At 33.3% G+C, this 17,420-nt stretch overlaps 1 long non-coding RNA gene across 10 annotated transcripts; it reads left to right on the forward strand.

Annotated features, from left to right (window-relative positions):
• Positions 1-10,900: 10,900 nt before the first annotated feature.
• On the forward strand, positions 10,901-16,601 carry LOC132034377 (uncharacterized). Of its 10 annotated transcripts, none has more exons than XR_009409069.1 (7): positions 10,901-11,151; positions 11,799-12,251; positions 12,731-12,770; positions 12,946-14,152; positions 14,456-14,553; positions 14,791-15,708; positions 16,220-16,601. It is a non-coding gene; the product is annotated as an uncharacterized LOC132034377 (long non-coding RNA). The 10 variants fall into 10 exon arrangements; XR_009409071.1 differs by having other exon boundaries at positions 12,946-13,900; positions 13,984-14,553; XR_009409063.1 differs by having other exon boundaries at positions 12,946-14,553; positions 15,932-16,601.
• Positions 16,602-17,420: the final 819 nt, after the last annotated feature.

Genomic DNA, 17,420 nt, shown 5'->3' on the forward strand with positions numbered 1-17,420 from the left:
TACAATCCTTAAAACAACTCACAAATGACTTTAGTTTCAACTCCAACCATTAAACACCTTCATTTCCATCATAAAATTCATGATAATAACAATCAAAATATCAAGTAAAAACAGTTCACTAACTTCTTCACAAACAGTACACACACTACTACACCATGCTTCAACATCACTCACATAAAATCATAGATTCAACCTTTTCATACTAACATAACTTCACCTTTAACCTTCCAATTCTTTTCATTCTTTTTACCATGAGATCTATGATAGTAACATCCATATTTATTAAAGAAAATCAGTCCATTAATTCCACCAAAACAGATTCCTACGACAACTAACATTCCAACACCAACTTTCATGATTTTATGCGTGCGATTCATGTTCGTCAAGTTACAACCATACTTGACATCAACACATATAACCCCATAACTACTATCATGTTCCAACATCAACACACATTATTTCATGCATACAACTTATATTCACACATCTACATCACCCTTAATACATGAAAAGAAAGTTAGATCTTACCTTGACAACTTGAATTCTCTACTTGGCTAGAGTTGGTGACTTGAGATGGAAAATGGTTCTTGTTGCTCCAAAGACTATCTTCACGTTTTAGGGACCTTCTAAAGGTTTGAAACACCTTGGAAAATAATTTTTGGATCAAGACTCAAAGAGCTCAAAATTTCAGCCCTGTGGCCGAAGAGCTTTCTCTCTCTAGAATTAGGTTTTCTTTCTTTGTGTTGTGTAGTTGAAATGAATTGTGATGGCTGATTTCTTGGTCATTATTTGGTTAAATTATGATACCTACAAGTTGGATACAACACATGCTCCATTCATGACATTGAGCACTCAATTAACTTTACACAAAATTTCAATATTTTCTTCACCACTTTCGGCCATAAGCCTCCTTGGCCGACCCCCTTGTCTCTCCTTTCTTCCTTCTTTTCAATTGTTTACAAGACCATCTTATGTGTGTTGAATGATTCATGCACCACCCTTTGTCTATAGTAATCATGCCAAGATGGATGAGAAATATTTAATGTGAAATGATCCCTCCACCATGTTATGTCCTCCTAAAACAATGTATACTTTCATAAAGTAGTGGATGCTCAAATATTCAATTGTATGCTTCAACTTTTTCTCCTCAAAATTTTCAGCCCCTTGGCCGAACCTCACCTTGGTTATGAAGTGTATCTTAGTTGTCCACAATATAATGAAAGTGTAGTGGATGAATCAACATTTAATTGCCCATTTGTATGTCTTCCATTAACCTTATTTAAGATGACTTTGAGTCATCTTTTGGACATGGCATATTAATGCTCATATTGGCTCATTGTTGCCACTAATTTTAACTTAACACCACAATTAAGTAGTTTCTAATTTCCAACAACATTCTTGTACTAAGTAAAATTTGTAACCGATTAGTTCTAGTTTAGAAATTAAAAATCCGAAGTTTCTATCTCACGTTGATTCTTTCGCGAATAACTCGACGTATAAAAATACGGGATCTAACAAATTGTTTGGTCGGTATCTATTTTCCTAATGTATATAAGAGACTAAGCTAAAAATACGGGTCCAAAAGACTAAGCTGTTTCTTGCTAGGAAAAGGGTCAATTCTTTGCCCTGTTTGGCAATATGATTAATAGGCTTAATCTCCTGTCTAGTTCGAACTAATATGTGTTTAAGATTGGACTAATCTTGATTATCTGAGGCATGCCTATACTTGTTCGGTCGTAATCAGAATCAGCTATAGTCCATGTGGCTTGCCTTTGTCAAATTGCTGCTGACGCTATTGAGTTTTAAAGAAATAGATCCTAAATTGATAAGTTGTTGCTATGACATTCTTTGAGCTTGCATTTTAGAATGTGAAAACACCTCTTTTGCCTTGACTAAATATTCACTGCATTGGACATTGTCCAAATGACTCGATGAGCTGTTTGTTATGGTTATGTTGACCCTTTGAATATATTTAGAGTCGTGTCTTGAGTTGTGCTAGCTTATTTGTGTCTGAGCCTTGGTCAAGTTGCTTAATGAAGTAAGATATATTAGTTAACGTATCTTTATGATCATATGATAGTGTTTGCTTTGGCTAAATTGGGTGTGTATACATAAGGTATACTTCAAATATATATAAAATATACACAATCTGCTGATTTGTTTTGAATTTATATGTTACATGTTTAACTTTATTCATCGATTAGATACTAATCCTTATCTTTCTTTTTATGCATGACTATCGCGTACGAGTCTGAGAGACTTGTTCTTCTCCCGCATTCGGAGTTGGGCTAAAAGCCCAACATAATCTTGCTCAATGATCGTTTAAATTATTCCGGTTCGCAAAAAAAAATGAAATTTTGTTCCTCGTTTCCCCGATTATTATAGAGATGTGCATCCTTTAAAGAATGGCCTAAATGGGCCGACTCATTTGATTTCGAATTTCTGAGCAGGCCCAACAACAATCTGATCATAGCAGTCCTGAAATGGGCTGAACCCATTTCACTTATTTACTCCTCTATTTTACTCTTTTTAATGCATTTAATTTGTATTGCATGACTGGCATTTTATTTGTTGATTTAGGTGAACCTTAATGAAGTAGTGGGTTTTAACTTTAATAATGGGTAGTTAATTTGAGGAAAGCTGATAATTAATTCCGTAGGTTTCATTCTCATTTTTATTTTACCTATAACATCTATCTTTATTAGAATAGTTGTTCTCGAAATGGCATAAATACATACTTTTGCATCAAAAGAGATATGTTTCATTCTGTTATCTTAAAATGTAAAACGTACCTACTATGCAAATATAAATCCGAGTATACTTTATAACATTTAGGATAAATCCGATTATATATGTATCTTAACCGTATACAGTTTAATAAAGTAATAAAAGGGAAAGAAACTTGTGCCCTTTACGTCACTTTTCAGTAAGAAATAAGTCTAAGGGTTTCCTAAATCCCCACATTGATTTCACATAAGTCTATATTTGCTAAAAGCTATTATTTATAAGCAAGTTGTTATATTTTACGAGTCTTGTTTTCAATTGCATTATTATATTTTTCAAAACCTTAGCAACATTTATTTTCTCCCATACAAATTATTAAATTTGCTATAAGTCTTTATTTTAGATAGCGTTATTATATTTAAAAAAAAAAAAAGCCTTAACAATATTCGAAAGTCTTATGTCAAATATCATCTAAAGCTTCTTTTATGTAAATTATTATGTTTTTCTACAAGTCTTATTCTAAAATAGCGTTACTATTTTCACTCAAAGTTTTAGCAGCATTTATAAATCTCGTTTTAAAAAGCATTTCCTTCATGCAAATTACTAATATTTTTCTACAAGTTAGTTTAAATGGTGTTATTATACTTCCTTTAAAACCTTAATAACATTTACAAGCTATTTTCTTAAATTTAAGCAGTATATTTAATCTTAATTAATTAACCTAAGTCAAGCGTGAGAAGTAGTTAACGGATCTAGAGGGATGCCTAACCCCTTCCCTTTAGGATAATTAGAACCCTTACCTAGAATTAAAAATTAAGGACATTAATGGAGGTTTAGTTAGCTTTACCTTAGTTAATAATTAGGTGCCCTAATTCACTTAAAATCAATTAGGTGGCGACTCTAAAATAAAGCAAACATAGGAATCTCCATATTTGTCTCTTGATTTAACTTTGTTTAAATGGGGTATAACAAGCATCCATTTTTTTTTTATATATATCAGGCATTGCATTCTCCGGATAATTCAAATCGAAGCAATTGGATGTCCAACTCGGATCTATATGACATGACCGATCAATAGATCCACCTTTGTCATATATTCCATACATCATACTAGATAGATATCATATTCATGGAAGACGATTCACTTTCAAGATGCCTTGGCGGTGAAATGATAGACACACTAGACTGATTATTTATGATTGATTTTGCATCATTTATTTGATTATTTACTCATTTGTTTTGGAATTTCCTTTATTAATTTTGATAAATTTACTAGAGAATGTCGTTAGTGTATGTGCATACATTAGTCTCTCACATTTTTACATTTAAAAAGAAAGAAAAAATAACTTGTCCTAAAAACTCATAAGCAAGTTCTAAATTAATTTCCTCCTTAAACTTTTGAGTAGTTACCTGAGGGGTAGCGGAGTTACGCTTCGGTACAACCGTTGAAGTGGAAGCTCAAATGGCTAGGATATAAGATAAAGTGAAAATCATACATTACTTCGATGTGCTTGGAATATAAGCTTGAGTTTTCTTAAAACGAGTAGAATTGCTAGCTCTAATTCACTAATTCTCCTGGCTGTCAATATTTCTTTTATTAAGTCTTCATTAGTGTAAGACATATTTCTTCGTTTAAATACAAATCCTTTTTCTTTCAAACACGATCTTAATTAAACAATTCTCTCTCTCTCATATATATATATATATATATATATATATATATATATATATATATATATATATATATATATATATATATATATATATAAGTCAAAATAGTAAGTAATTTGATCATATGACAAGTGGATATTGTTGCTCCCAAACGCACACGTAAGTATACTTGGTCGTACAAGTAATATAGGATTTAAAGTCCAGATATCGTCCCCACAGGGACTTATGATTAATTATTTACTAAATTAAACAATGGTAATTTTAAACAAGAAATAAAATCCAAATTTATATTTATAAACTAACTAAAAATAAAAGAAAGCAAATAATGAACCTCAACCAAGAAAGAGCGGATTTTTATCGGAGAAGAGATAAATTTTTTTCTTTGTTTTAAAAAACAATGGTTAGTCTTATATCGTTTCTACCCATGGGTTACTAGTTTTTTGATGTTAACTTTAAATATCTTGAGTTGCTCACAAGCAATGTAGATGATTTACTATAACACTATATTCCTATGTTTCCAGAGGTAACAAGAACGCATTTACTTCTCCGTAATCAACTAAGCAAGGCTAAAGTGTATATTCCTACCCTCATTAGCGAAACGATTAATCGAACAAGTTCTATTTATTCTTATTACGCATGCAAATTCCCTATTCCTAGTTCAATTCACATGCCACAGATAGTGTCTGACTATTTCGTCAAATAATCAAACAATTAAGATCAAGAATAAATAAATAACTCAAAGATGGAAAGTTAATAGATGTAGACGATAATCAAATGTCAACTTTCATGCTAGCGTCAAAACCCTAGACTATAAAGTTTAGCTCTACATAGACATGGAGAAAAAATAACAAATCATTCGAATAAAAACGTAAAAATGAGTATTACGAGAGAAGAAGATGAAACTCGTAACTACGGCCTCATATAGCATCAAGCTCTCTCTCTCTCTCTCGGTCCAAAGTTACGAACTGGGTTTAGAGTTATCCAAAGTTATAACACTTGTGTCTTATGACTATTTATAGGTGTAGAAAAAAAGCCCAAATAAAATAGCCTAATCCAAAACGAAAGAGCAATAAGCGAAATTCGAACGTGTACAGCAGTACAACCGCCTCTGTTTTGCTCGCTCACCTTATTTACTGCCAAATTTCAATTCTTTGGTTTGCTTTCTTTTCATGCACAATTTAATTATTTCCAATCATTAGGCAATAATGCCCTCCCACTTTATGTTTTCTTTTGTCTTTCATCGTGACCTTTTTTCTATTTTCTCAAATTCCCGCTTTTGATTCAATTTTGCTCCAAATCTCTTAATTTTTAAATCATTTTATCTCTACATAATAAAATAAAAAATATTAGCACAAATCACTATAATTAATACTCAAAAGACTATTAAAAGTCTTAGAATGTGAGTCAACAATGGGTAAATATATGCATTTTTGGCCGAACATTACCACCCCACACTTAAACTCTTACTTGTCCTCGATTAAGCATTAAAACCACTCTCAATAAATCAAGCCTAGGAACACCAACACTTTGATTGGTACCGACAATTAGGCCCTATAGAAACTCAAACCATCAAATATATACTTCCTGATCTTCATGCAAGATATACAAGTCAACAAACAAACAACAACTTCTAACCACCTAATCTCAGAGACGGACTCTAATTCATCTAATTTAAGCTCGCTCACCTACTCTGTCAAAGAAATATAATAACATCACCTATCTATCTTGAAACAAGTGCCCTCACAAGAAAAAATAGTCCACACCAAATCAAAGAATCGAATGTAATTTAAGGACTTAGCATCAAAGCACAACTCTCGCACACACAAAGAAATTCACATGTATGCACAAAGAACCATATACTTGCCCATTATGTACATCTCTACTAATCAAATGTGCTCGAATAGAATCAAATAGGACTTTAACGGGTTTTAATGTTGGCTAGGGGATGGGTATGAAAACTATTTAATAGTGACTTACACTTCTCTAAGCACTCTGCACTTTTAGACTTCATCACCCATTATTTTCACCTCTTCACTTTATTTTTCAACCCTCTCTTCATCAATTATTTTCACTAGTAGTTCTCATCATATCAAGAACGATTCAATTTTTTTATTTTTTCAAGCAACTTTTTTTTTCCCACATTCTTTCTAAGAGGGCCTTCTCATCACTTTGCAGCTATCATTGGTCACCTTTTACACTCGACCATCCCTTTTCTTCAGATTTCACACTTATAACACAGTCTAAGCTACAGTGCTCAAGGAAGCAGGATGCAAAAACTAGGGATTAAACAAAAGGATCAAGGCAAAAATACGGCTAACAAACGAAAGGTTACTGGCTCAAAGGCCGAACTAGTGGTACAATTTCGGAAAAGGCTAAAATTCACAAGACATATCAAAGAAAGCCTATAATCATCTTCTAGCCAGAGTAACACTTTTTATTTCGCTTCAATAACATGCAGGGCAAGTTCTAGACTAAGATGAAAAACATAGAATAAATGTAGAAAATTCTCAGCACACATGGCACAAGTATCAATCAAGATGGATCAATTCTACTCTAGGACAGATAGGATCATGGCGAACTACAAAATAAGAATAAGCTATATATAGAGTCACAACCTTGAGCTAGGTGTCAACAAGTCTGCCATCTTTTTCATTACTCAAGCACTCATAGGAAAGTACTACTCAAGCTCAGGCTCAAATATGCTAGTACCAAACAAGTCAAAAGGGTCTTTCTTCTCTCTCCTTTACTACTCCTTAAAAAAATTAATCCTAAAAAATAAAAAAATTACCCGGTTCAAAGGCTCCCTCCTCGGGAAAGAATCGAGGCCATAAGAAAACCCAAGGAGTGGATGATCTATGCCGCTAATGAAAAAAAACTATAAAAGAAAAATAAAAGAACAAAATAAAATCATTTTGATTTTTTTACTTTTTATAAATATATAAGGCTAAGAGAAATTTAAAAAAAAAAATCTTATGGCATAATCATCCTTGACCTCAAATATCGGAAGTACCCACCCACACATGCATTGTCCTCGATGCATGTGTAGTAGAGAAAAATTAAAACAAGAGTGAGAAATAATCCCTGAGACCCTCTAGGGCCTAGCTAGTAGCATAATCCTCAATATCGAGGGTCGGCACGACCCCACACGCAAGCCCAGACATGCTCTTCAACGTCAACTTCGGGTACTCAGACTTCCCCTAATCTGCAAAATTAAAACAAAACAAAATGTAACACCATAAAAATAAAAAAATAAAAATACAATAAGTCAAGGGTTGCCTCCCAACAAGTGCTTGATTTAACGTCGAGGCACGAAGTGAACCAACTTTCACTACTTTTCCTTCCACTTCGAAGATATGAATTATGTCCCCAATTTCAAATTTTTTATCAAGCTTCTGGGGTGGGGGTGTGAAAATAAAGGAACCAAGCAATAGGTGTCGCATCTTGCACTTCTTGGCCCTTAAGTGAGGAATGTCGTTTTGTCTTTTCGGTGTGGCAAATTTCAGGATGTAAGGCTCTTGTTCCTCATCTATACATTTCTTCATTGGCGTGGAGGGCTCGATTTCCATGTCGCCAACCAAACATAATGTAGAAAAATGTTTAGAATGAGGACCAACACACCCTAACTCTAAAACTGCATTATTTTTGACATCCTCACTTTTGTACACTTCCTCAACATTGACATCTTCAACAAGGATCTGATCAAATATTTGGAATTCCTCTATCTGTTCCATATGCTGGCCACTATCCAAGATAATATGTAGTTGGGAATCAGATGCCTCAACTTTTTTTATTCAATTGAGCTTGCAGGTCATGGATATTTGAGCCAAATTGGTCTATCTCTTATTCGAGCTTTGTTCTTTCTTCCATGAAGTGTGTCATGTCACTTGTAATTTCATCAAGATAATCCCCCCATACCTCCAATCGATGAGATCGAATCAATAACCAGGTATTACTCACAATATCCACCTTGTGAAAATCACTTGAGAGACTAGAACAACACTTAGGACACTCTTTCCACTGACCACCACACCAGTTACAAAAGTTCAAATTATAGAACTTAGAAGGGTCACACATCACATCCCGTATGATCCAAATTTTAGAACAATTTTCCCATAAGTGGGGTCCTCCACAAAGTGCACAAAAATCATTAAAACATGAATACCCAACATTCGATATATTTTCGTTCCAAGATGCAATGTCAAGAAGAATACCAGAATATTAAACAAAGAAAAAAAAAAACTTGAATAGACAAAAAGAAAATTCTGATCTAGATAAACAATTAATTTCTAAGTCCCCGACAACGACGCCAAAAACTTGTTGCTTCCAAACGTACATGCAAGTATACGTGGTCGTACAAGAAATATAGGATTTAAAGTCTAGATATCGTACCTACAGGGACTTATGATTAACTATTTACTAAATTAAACTAATGCTAATTATTTAAACAAGAAATAAAATCTAAATTTATATTTATAAACTAACTAAAAATAAGAGAAAGCAAATAATGAACTTCAACCAAGAAAGAGCGGATTTTTATCGGAGAAGAGATAGATCTAGGGCTATGACCACTAACAATCCAGTTGAGTCTTCAAATCGTTCTACTTATGGGTTACTAATTGACGGGTTGATGTTAACTTTATGAGTATCTTCCGAGTTGCTCACAAGTTTGTAGATGCTACTATAACGCCTATATTCCTATGGTCGCCAGAGGTAACAAGAACACATTTACTTCTCCGTATTTAACTAAGCAAGCCTAAATGGTATATTCCTATCCTCATTAGCGAAATGATTAATCGAACAAGCTCTATTTATTCTTATTAAGCATGCAAATTCCCTATCCCTAGTTCAATTCACACGCCACAGATAGTGTCTGACTATTTTGTCAAATAATCAAACTAATAAGATCAAGAATAAATAAATAACCCAAAGATGGAAAATCAATAGATATAAACGATAATCAAAAGTCAATTTTCATGCTAGCGTCAAAACACTAGACTATAAAGTTTAGCTTCACATAGACATGGAGGAAAAACAACAAATCATTCAAATAAAAACGTAAAAATAAGTATTACAGAGAAGAGAAGGTAAAAAGCACTTGTCCACGACTAAGACTCTCTCAGCTCTCACTTGTGTCTTATGGACTATTTATATGTGTAGGAAAAAGCTCAAATAAAATAACCTGATCCAAAACGAAAGAGGAATAAGTGAAATTCGAACGTGTACAGCAGTAAGACACCGCCTCTGTTTTGCTCGTTCACTTTGTTTACTGTCAAATTTCAATTCTTTGCTTCGATTTCTTTGATGCACAATTTAATTATTTCCAATCACTAGGCAATAATGTCCTCCCACTTTATGTCTTCTTTTGTCTTTCATCGCGACCTTTTTTCTATTTTCTCAAATTCCCGCTTTTCATCCAATTTTGCTCCAAATCTCTTAATTTTTACATCGTTTTATCCCTACATAATAAAAATATAATATTAGCACAAATCACTATAATTAATACTCAAAATACTATTAAAAGTATTAGAATGTGAGTCAACAATGAGTGAATATATGCATTTTTGGCCGAACATCAGATATCTATAATCTATATCTATATCTATCTATAATCTATATTGTTTCAAAAAAGAATTTACTATGAAGTAAAGATGTAGGTATCACTGCCTTGTTTGTTTATTTGGTACAAGTAATTAGTAAACTTACTCCCGATTCTTATAATTCTTGAAAGCGATATGACTCATTTTTTCCCTCTAATTCATTTTCTTTGTTATATTCACATATAATAAATAACATTAAAAGCAAGTTCTACAATGTTGAAAAATGTGAGAAGAAAGTTGTCGGTGAGACTCTTCTCGAGGATGTGTGAAGCTCCTCCTGTAAAAATTTATTTCTACTTATTTGAATTGTGCAGGCTAGCGATGGTACCTTTTTATTGTGTTTTTTAAAGGATGTGTAAAGGTAAGACACAGACAAAAATATTATTATGAGTAGTGCAAATATAAGTTAATACATTTTACTGGGATGCTTCTAATCTAATCACAAAAACATATATTGAAATGATAATACAGAAATTTATGTGAGAGAGTTTATTTATTTATTGAGTTAGCTAAACATGATCAACTTTCATCATTTTCAGAAACTCACATTTTTCTCATTTTAAATTTATTTTATGAGCCAAATGCATTAAAAAAAATATTACAGTACTATATTATATTGGTGTACACGCGCTACATATAAACAAATTAATCAATACAAGGTCTATTGTATTTACAAACTTACTATTACATATGAGATAAATAAATATCACCATGAAAATAGGCTTGTACAAATTGTATATAGTAGTAGGGGACAAAAGTGCAACGCACATTCCCAAAGACTAGTCTCTACTATATTAGAAACAGGAGTTGTTGTACGAACAAGGACGACCAGGGGCAAACCTGTAATATTAAAGGTTACTTAGGGGTAAACTTGTAACTACGCCTATGCTATACATATTCTTCTCCATTCTAGAGTTCAATCGGTTGTCTTACGATTTTTCACTTCAATGGCAGGGCTTTCAAAACCCTAAATTCGCAGAAAATCTCAAATCAATAAACCCTAAATTCAAAGGTGACAAAGTTGTGATGAAAGTAGCAGCCCTTTTTGACGAATGAGAATGCTATTTATTCAATCGTTGAAAATTACAGTTTTTTTACACTTTTGAGCTGGTGGATCAATCTGGTGATGAAATTTCACATTTAGCTATCGATATTGGAGGTAATATTTGTTCTAATCGTAAATTTCTGGGGGGTTTTCCTTTAAGTTTTTGGGTTTATTTACTTTTTTTCCTAAGATATTGATTTTCTTATTTATTAAGTCAAAATTGCCTTTTGACTTTTATGTGTTTTGGTTTGGGAATTTGGAAAAATTACATTTTTTTCTTGTTTTCTTTGTAGTTTGTTGGCACTGCTTTCCTTATTGGATAGACAGTGTTTAAGAAAAAATGAAAAAGCAAGTAGAAGAAACAATTAACTATTGAAACTTATCACTTCAGTAAATCAGTTGTGCCAACTAGGGAACATTGAAACTTGTGAGGTCCATGGTTCTTTGATTAATTTTAATGGATAAGTTATCTTTTGTATAGGAGTCATAGTTAGTATTGACAATCCACATTTATATTATTACTATATATTAGGCACAGGTTACTCTTCTCGACATCTTTGGTTGCAGAGCAGAGGGTAGATATGTTGTTTTTCGAATACAGTACCCTTTTGATATTGATTTATGCTGATAGAGAAAGATCTCATAAGTCATATCGTACTTAGCAAGTTTTACTATGCTACTTCCAGTTTTCCTCCGCATCTGTACCTGCGATGCGTCATCGTGCACTATCCATTTGATGTAGTTCATTTTCTATGTTGCAGCAGCACCATCAACTCTTTTGTTAAGGAAAAGAAGGTGGTCCAGATGTCACTGATTGAGCAGTATATGCAAACATCAACCTACAAGACAAGGCGACCTAATAACAAATAGAATTGAGTATTAGTATGTGTATGTGCGACATGTACGGGTGATGTATTCTACTACAAGAAGCAAAGGAAAAACAAGAAAGTGCAAGCTAAAGGAAATGGGGATGGAGGAGAAAACACGAAGAAGAAGTTATTTTAGATGGATGTGTAATGCTTCATTAGTTCTTTTCGATTTCTCATTGTATCTTGCTCTTAGCGTAATATAGATGCTTATGAGGTCTCGGGTTCAATTTCCAGCAGAGATAAAAACATTAGGTAATTTCTTCCCATCTGTTCTAGCCTTAGGACAAAGTTACCAGGTACTTGATGGTGGTAGGAGGTAGCAGGTATCCCGTGGAATTAGTTGAGGTACACACATGGACACCACGGTCAACAAAAAAATATACATGCTATAAATTTCAAAGAATTTGATGTGATGAAGAGCCTAATTAGGCTACCTATTGTGTTAGAATTGTTTTGGCATGCATATGAAACTATAGTTCTACTATTAAAAGGCAACTCGCAATTGAAATCACTTATATTTCATAAATTTCTAAATAAAATTCTTGACTACTAATTTAGCTATGTGGGAAAACTGTGAAGATGAATATGTATTTATCAGGTATGAATTTGTAATGCTAAGCCTGTAATCACACAAGTTAATGCAAAATAATTTTTTTTGTTCGACTTCGAACTTACTGGAAATCAATAGTTTCTCCAGCCTTCATTGAATTTCTGCAGCCACTTATTTGTAGAAATTATAATTTCAACTTTTTCCTTGGGTTAATAGTTTTATTAACTTAAGAAATTCCTGACTTTTGCGCTTTATGTTCACATGATTTTTGCAGGGCGTGCTTTACTATCTACATAAGATGTTTCAGCCTTCAGGTAAAAAAAAGAAAAAGAAAAAAAGAAAAAAAAAATTATTGCTGTTTTGTTTAAAAGTTTGGTATTTCCGCTGTGCAAGGGTGCTTCATGAGGTTTTCTCAGAACGATATCATTTTCAGTTTCTCTATTTCATGTTGTCACGTGTCAGTATGAGCTTATTGTTTTATTCTTCTAGGTGGTCTTCATAAAAAATGTGAATTTCCATGGGTAAAGCAAGAATTTTCAATCGATGGCTAATTGCCAAACATGTTATGAAGCTACATATGGAAAATTCGGGTGATTTCTTATTATATTGAAACAAAAGAGAACACATTGATTTGGCTTCATTAGATGATAGCTTGGTTTTGTTTCTAGCCAAGCAAAGGAGATGTTGGACCAACTTTGAAGAGTGCTGGAAACATAATCTGTTACATTGAGAGCGGACAATTTATTGCAGAAGTTAAAAGCTAAGATATGTCATATAATGATTCTGGCATTTTCACCAATTTTCGTTAATGTGGCTTAGTGTACTCCATCCATTGTCTGCTAAAACTAATAATTCGCTCCCCCTTCTTTCTTCATTCCCTTTGTTGAAGGGGAGAGATCATAAGTTTTATTCAAGAGTTTAGAAGTTTGGGTTCTTAAATTTGAAACAAGGGTATGTAAAGTTTTTCTGAAAATGATATAATAGCTTCTCATATAATAACTGCTCTTCGAAAGGTCGGTCAAAGGTAAGCTCTTAAAGCTCATTATTTGAATGGGCTGTTCACCTTGAAAACCATGCTCTGCTACACAGTCTAAAGTTCGCTTTTAACTACAACCTGTCCTCTCGAAAGACTCCTGTACTATTGAAATACATGTGTACTGTATTTACCATCTAAACTATTGAAACCTGGATCTATTACTCTTTCATAGTTTTCTCATAATTAAATGAGAGTTGGGATTATGGCTCAAAAGATTTTGCTTCCTGCTAAGTCATGCAACAAAGATTCTTCGCAGATACATTGAGGGAATTATTTTGAAGAAGAATGTGAATTTCTAATTTATGGATGAGTGTGTCTCTAACCCTAATTGAAGATACATCTAATTATACCATTCAATTGTTCTCTCATGGAACCTGACAGGAGATCAATTTTACTACTACCCTTAAGGTGAGTTCTTTGTTTTATTTTACTTTTTAGTTGGACCTACTCTGAGTTCAATTTTACCAACACGTTTTGTTCACCTTGAATAGCGTAGCTCGAGTGTATACCTTCATCTGAGGTAAGTGAATTTCCTTCAAATGGATAATGAATCTTCATATGGAAATTTCAAGCTCATGAATGTTGGTTATATGGAATTTGACAGTTTTCAGAGCTTTATTCTCTGTGTAGCTTTCGACGGATCACGCTATGCATGTCCATGTGAGTATAATTTACCAATGCCTACATTATATTTGACTTATTTCTTATATGCTGTCTCAACTCTATTTTGGTCGAAGTGGAGATTTTTGTGATAACTGGTATGTGATTTGGTGATATAACAGATATATAGATGAGAGAAATCAGACATGGCTGACTAATATTAGGCGGAGACTTTATGAATCAAGCTAACTAATGGAAGAAGAGATAAATAGGAGATTATATAAGAGTGATAGGTTTTTTCTCTCCCATTGATTCTTAATTAGCCGTTCATTTTACCAGAGTTTTTCTGTTATTTCGTTTCAGTTGTGCACTATATGGGGCATGATGAACAAGTGAAATTCTCAATTAGCTGAGACTGTTGTATCTATTAGATGTTCAGAACCAGTTTGGACCAAAGAAAGGTAAGCCTTCTGGAAGCGGTGGCATCTGGTAGATTTTGCTCAAATATAATTAGTAGATTTATTAGTTATTACTATGGCCAATTCATGCGTCAACTTATGCTTGCCCTTATTAGTTCGTGAGTCCTTCTTGCTCTGGTCTATGTCAACTTATGCTTGCCCTTCTTAGTTCATGACTCCTTGCTCTGGTCTCCTTCTTACTGAATTCTCTTAATACGCCGTCCTTTTGTTGCAATTAAGGAAAGGACAAGAGGTCATGTAAATTGAAATGTAGGAGCTCTTCCGGCTGCGAGTAATGTGCTTTCTGCTTCTTCCTTGCCCTCTTTTTCTTCTATGTTTTACCGATTCATCAATTTTTTTATGTGACTTCATTTCCTTGATACTCCTGCTGTTGAAAGTTATTACTAATATTTTTCACATATTCTAATTCATGTTTTGTGGCTTTTTCTTTTTTTAAATTTGTATGTGCTCCTGGTTCAGAAATACCTTCTTGTGATTGTGGAGCTGGTAGCATATTTTGTTTGTTTTAGCGTGGGTCTAAATATATTCTGTATTATACTAATTACTTAAGAGGCATATATCTTTTTTGTAAAAATATTGCATATATCAAATCATTGAAGACTTAAAGATGTAAACTAATTGCTCAACATCATCAACATGTATTGTTGTCTATTTCATGTTTGTCCCTTTTGTATATAGTAATAACAATTGTACGTGCAATTATCTGATTTTTTATTTTTTATTTTTCCCATCTAAAATATGTTTCCATTGCAGCTCCCAATTTTGTTCATCTATGAGCTTAGATCAGACATGTTTTAACTAATTTAAAAAAAAAAAAAAAAATTGTTGCAATAGAAAAAAAAAAAAAACATAGGGTAGTCTTTCAGTTTACTCTTTTCCCGTTGAAGTTGGTTTATCTTGAGAAAGACCTGAATACGTGAAGTTATCAACTTCTCTGGAAGGTCACTTTATGTGCGTTTGTTGCAATCAAATTTGTTTTTTTTTTTTTACCTTTTAGGTGAAATTACCAACTTAATTTTTGTGAGTACTAATATCTTAATAATATGCAAAAAGTTGTGATCAAGAAGATGGATATGCAAGCAACAAAAAGGTTTCTTGCTGAATTGAAGATTTTGACGCATGTACATCTTGATCTTGGTAAATTCATTACTCATAGTATATACTATCTGTTTTCCCTTGATTATAACCTCTTTTAGCACCTGCGAGTCTATGGTAAGAAATATCCATTATGGATGGTTAAACTTACAGACATCGCCGATGGTTAAACTTACAGACATCGCCAATCTTTTAACTTATTTGTAGTGCAATTTTAAAATTTTTGGTGAACATTCCATTTTTCAATGATAAACTTCCTTTCCAGATTTTGCATTACTCAATATATCAATCCGTTCAGTGGTCTGAGCCATTTAGCAAGCTAATTAACGTGATACTTTTCCTTATGAAAGTCAAGAACGGTGATTTAGTTTTGCTGTACTTGAGATTTATGGAGAATAAGAGTTAATATTTCACATGTTGAAATATTTTCGGTACGTTTGATAGGATATTGTACTGAAGGATCATTGTTCTTAATATACGAATAGGTTGAAAATGTGTAAAATTTCTAAGATTCGTTGCTCAATTTACTGCATGCTCTGCACCTAAAATGAAGAGACTTGCGAAGGCTGATCTGGGTTGGTTGGTCCGGGAAGTCAAGGGAAAGGCAGATCGTGTACAATGTCAATCCTATATTTGATGTCGATTCATCCACACTTCTATTCTCAGTAAAGGAAGGCTAATTGCTTGCTGGTTGGGAGCTGTATGAGCAGTAATGTGCACGTATGATTCCGTGAGAAAGTGACAAAAAACATGGAGAAGAATCTCCAAGTTAAAATCAGTTGTGATCTTTTTTTTAGTAATTTGGATTCTCTACCCAGATCTGTTGAGTTAAGCAAACACGCAGCGGTCAAGGATGTTTCCCATCCTTATACAGGATCTAATACAATTAGCTATCAATGGATTAAATGTATCTATTGTATCTGTTTCTACAGTCATCCGTATCTACTGCTTCATATCTACTGCCTTATCTCTGAGATATCATACTTCAACTTATTTTGTCACGTAAGCTCAAATATGTGAGTTGTAGTGTTGGGCCCGTGCATAGCACGGGCATCCGTATCTAGTAATATCATAAGTACTAGGCGAAGCACATTAGTGACACATGTAAACATACTTGACTGAATATTAACCTATCAAAAACCAAGAAAACCTAAACAAAGTTTCTTCAAACCGAAGTTAGTTACTACTACTCTATAGACTTCTGTTCCTCGATGGGCATACTTTAATTTTCTCAAAATAGAAATCAACTCAAGTTATATTATTTGTTTCATATACTCTCACTTGCTTCCCAAAATAAGACTCCAGCTATAATAATACTTGCACACATCGTACTTACATTTTATTCTAAATATTGAAATTTAATCATATACCCATATTAAGATAACTAGTAAATCAAACTGCAGTTATTTATTGTCTGATGTAAAAAGACATGAAGGCTTAGTTTATCACATAATTACATATGTTTTGACTATAACTAGAGTTTAACTTCTATACACCGATAATGTAAAGAATTTTTACCACCAAAGGATGTGGTGTAGTAGATGGGGCTGCTCCTCCCTTAATCAGAGGTCTCGGGTTCGGGCCCTGAATATGAAAAAATCCTTGATAGGGAGCATTTCTCCCTGAATGGGGCCCTACGATGCGCGAATCCGAATGTTGTCGGGCTCCAATGCGGGTCGGACACCGGGTGGGAAACCACAAAAAAAAAATGTAACGAATTCTTACATTATATCAAGTCGCCGTAAAAATTTAAA

The sequence above is a fragment of the Lycium ferocissimum genome, chromosome 10 (genome assembly GCF_029784015.1).
Source record: "Lycium ferocissimum isolate CSIRO_LF1 chromosome 10, AGI_CSIRO_Lferr_CH_V1, whole genome shotgun sequence".
NCBI classification, from domain to species: domain Eukaryota; kingdom Viridiplantae; phylum Streptophyta; class Magnoliopsida; order Solanales; family Solanaceae; genus Lycium; species Lycium ferocissimum.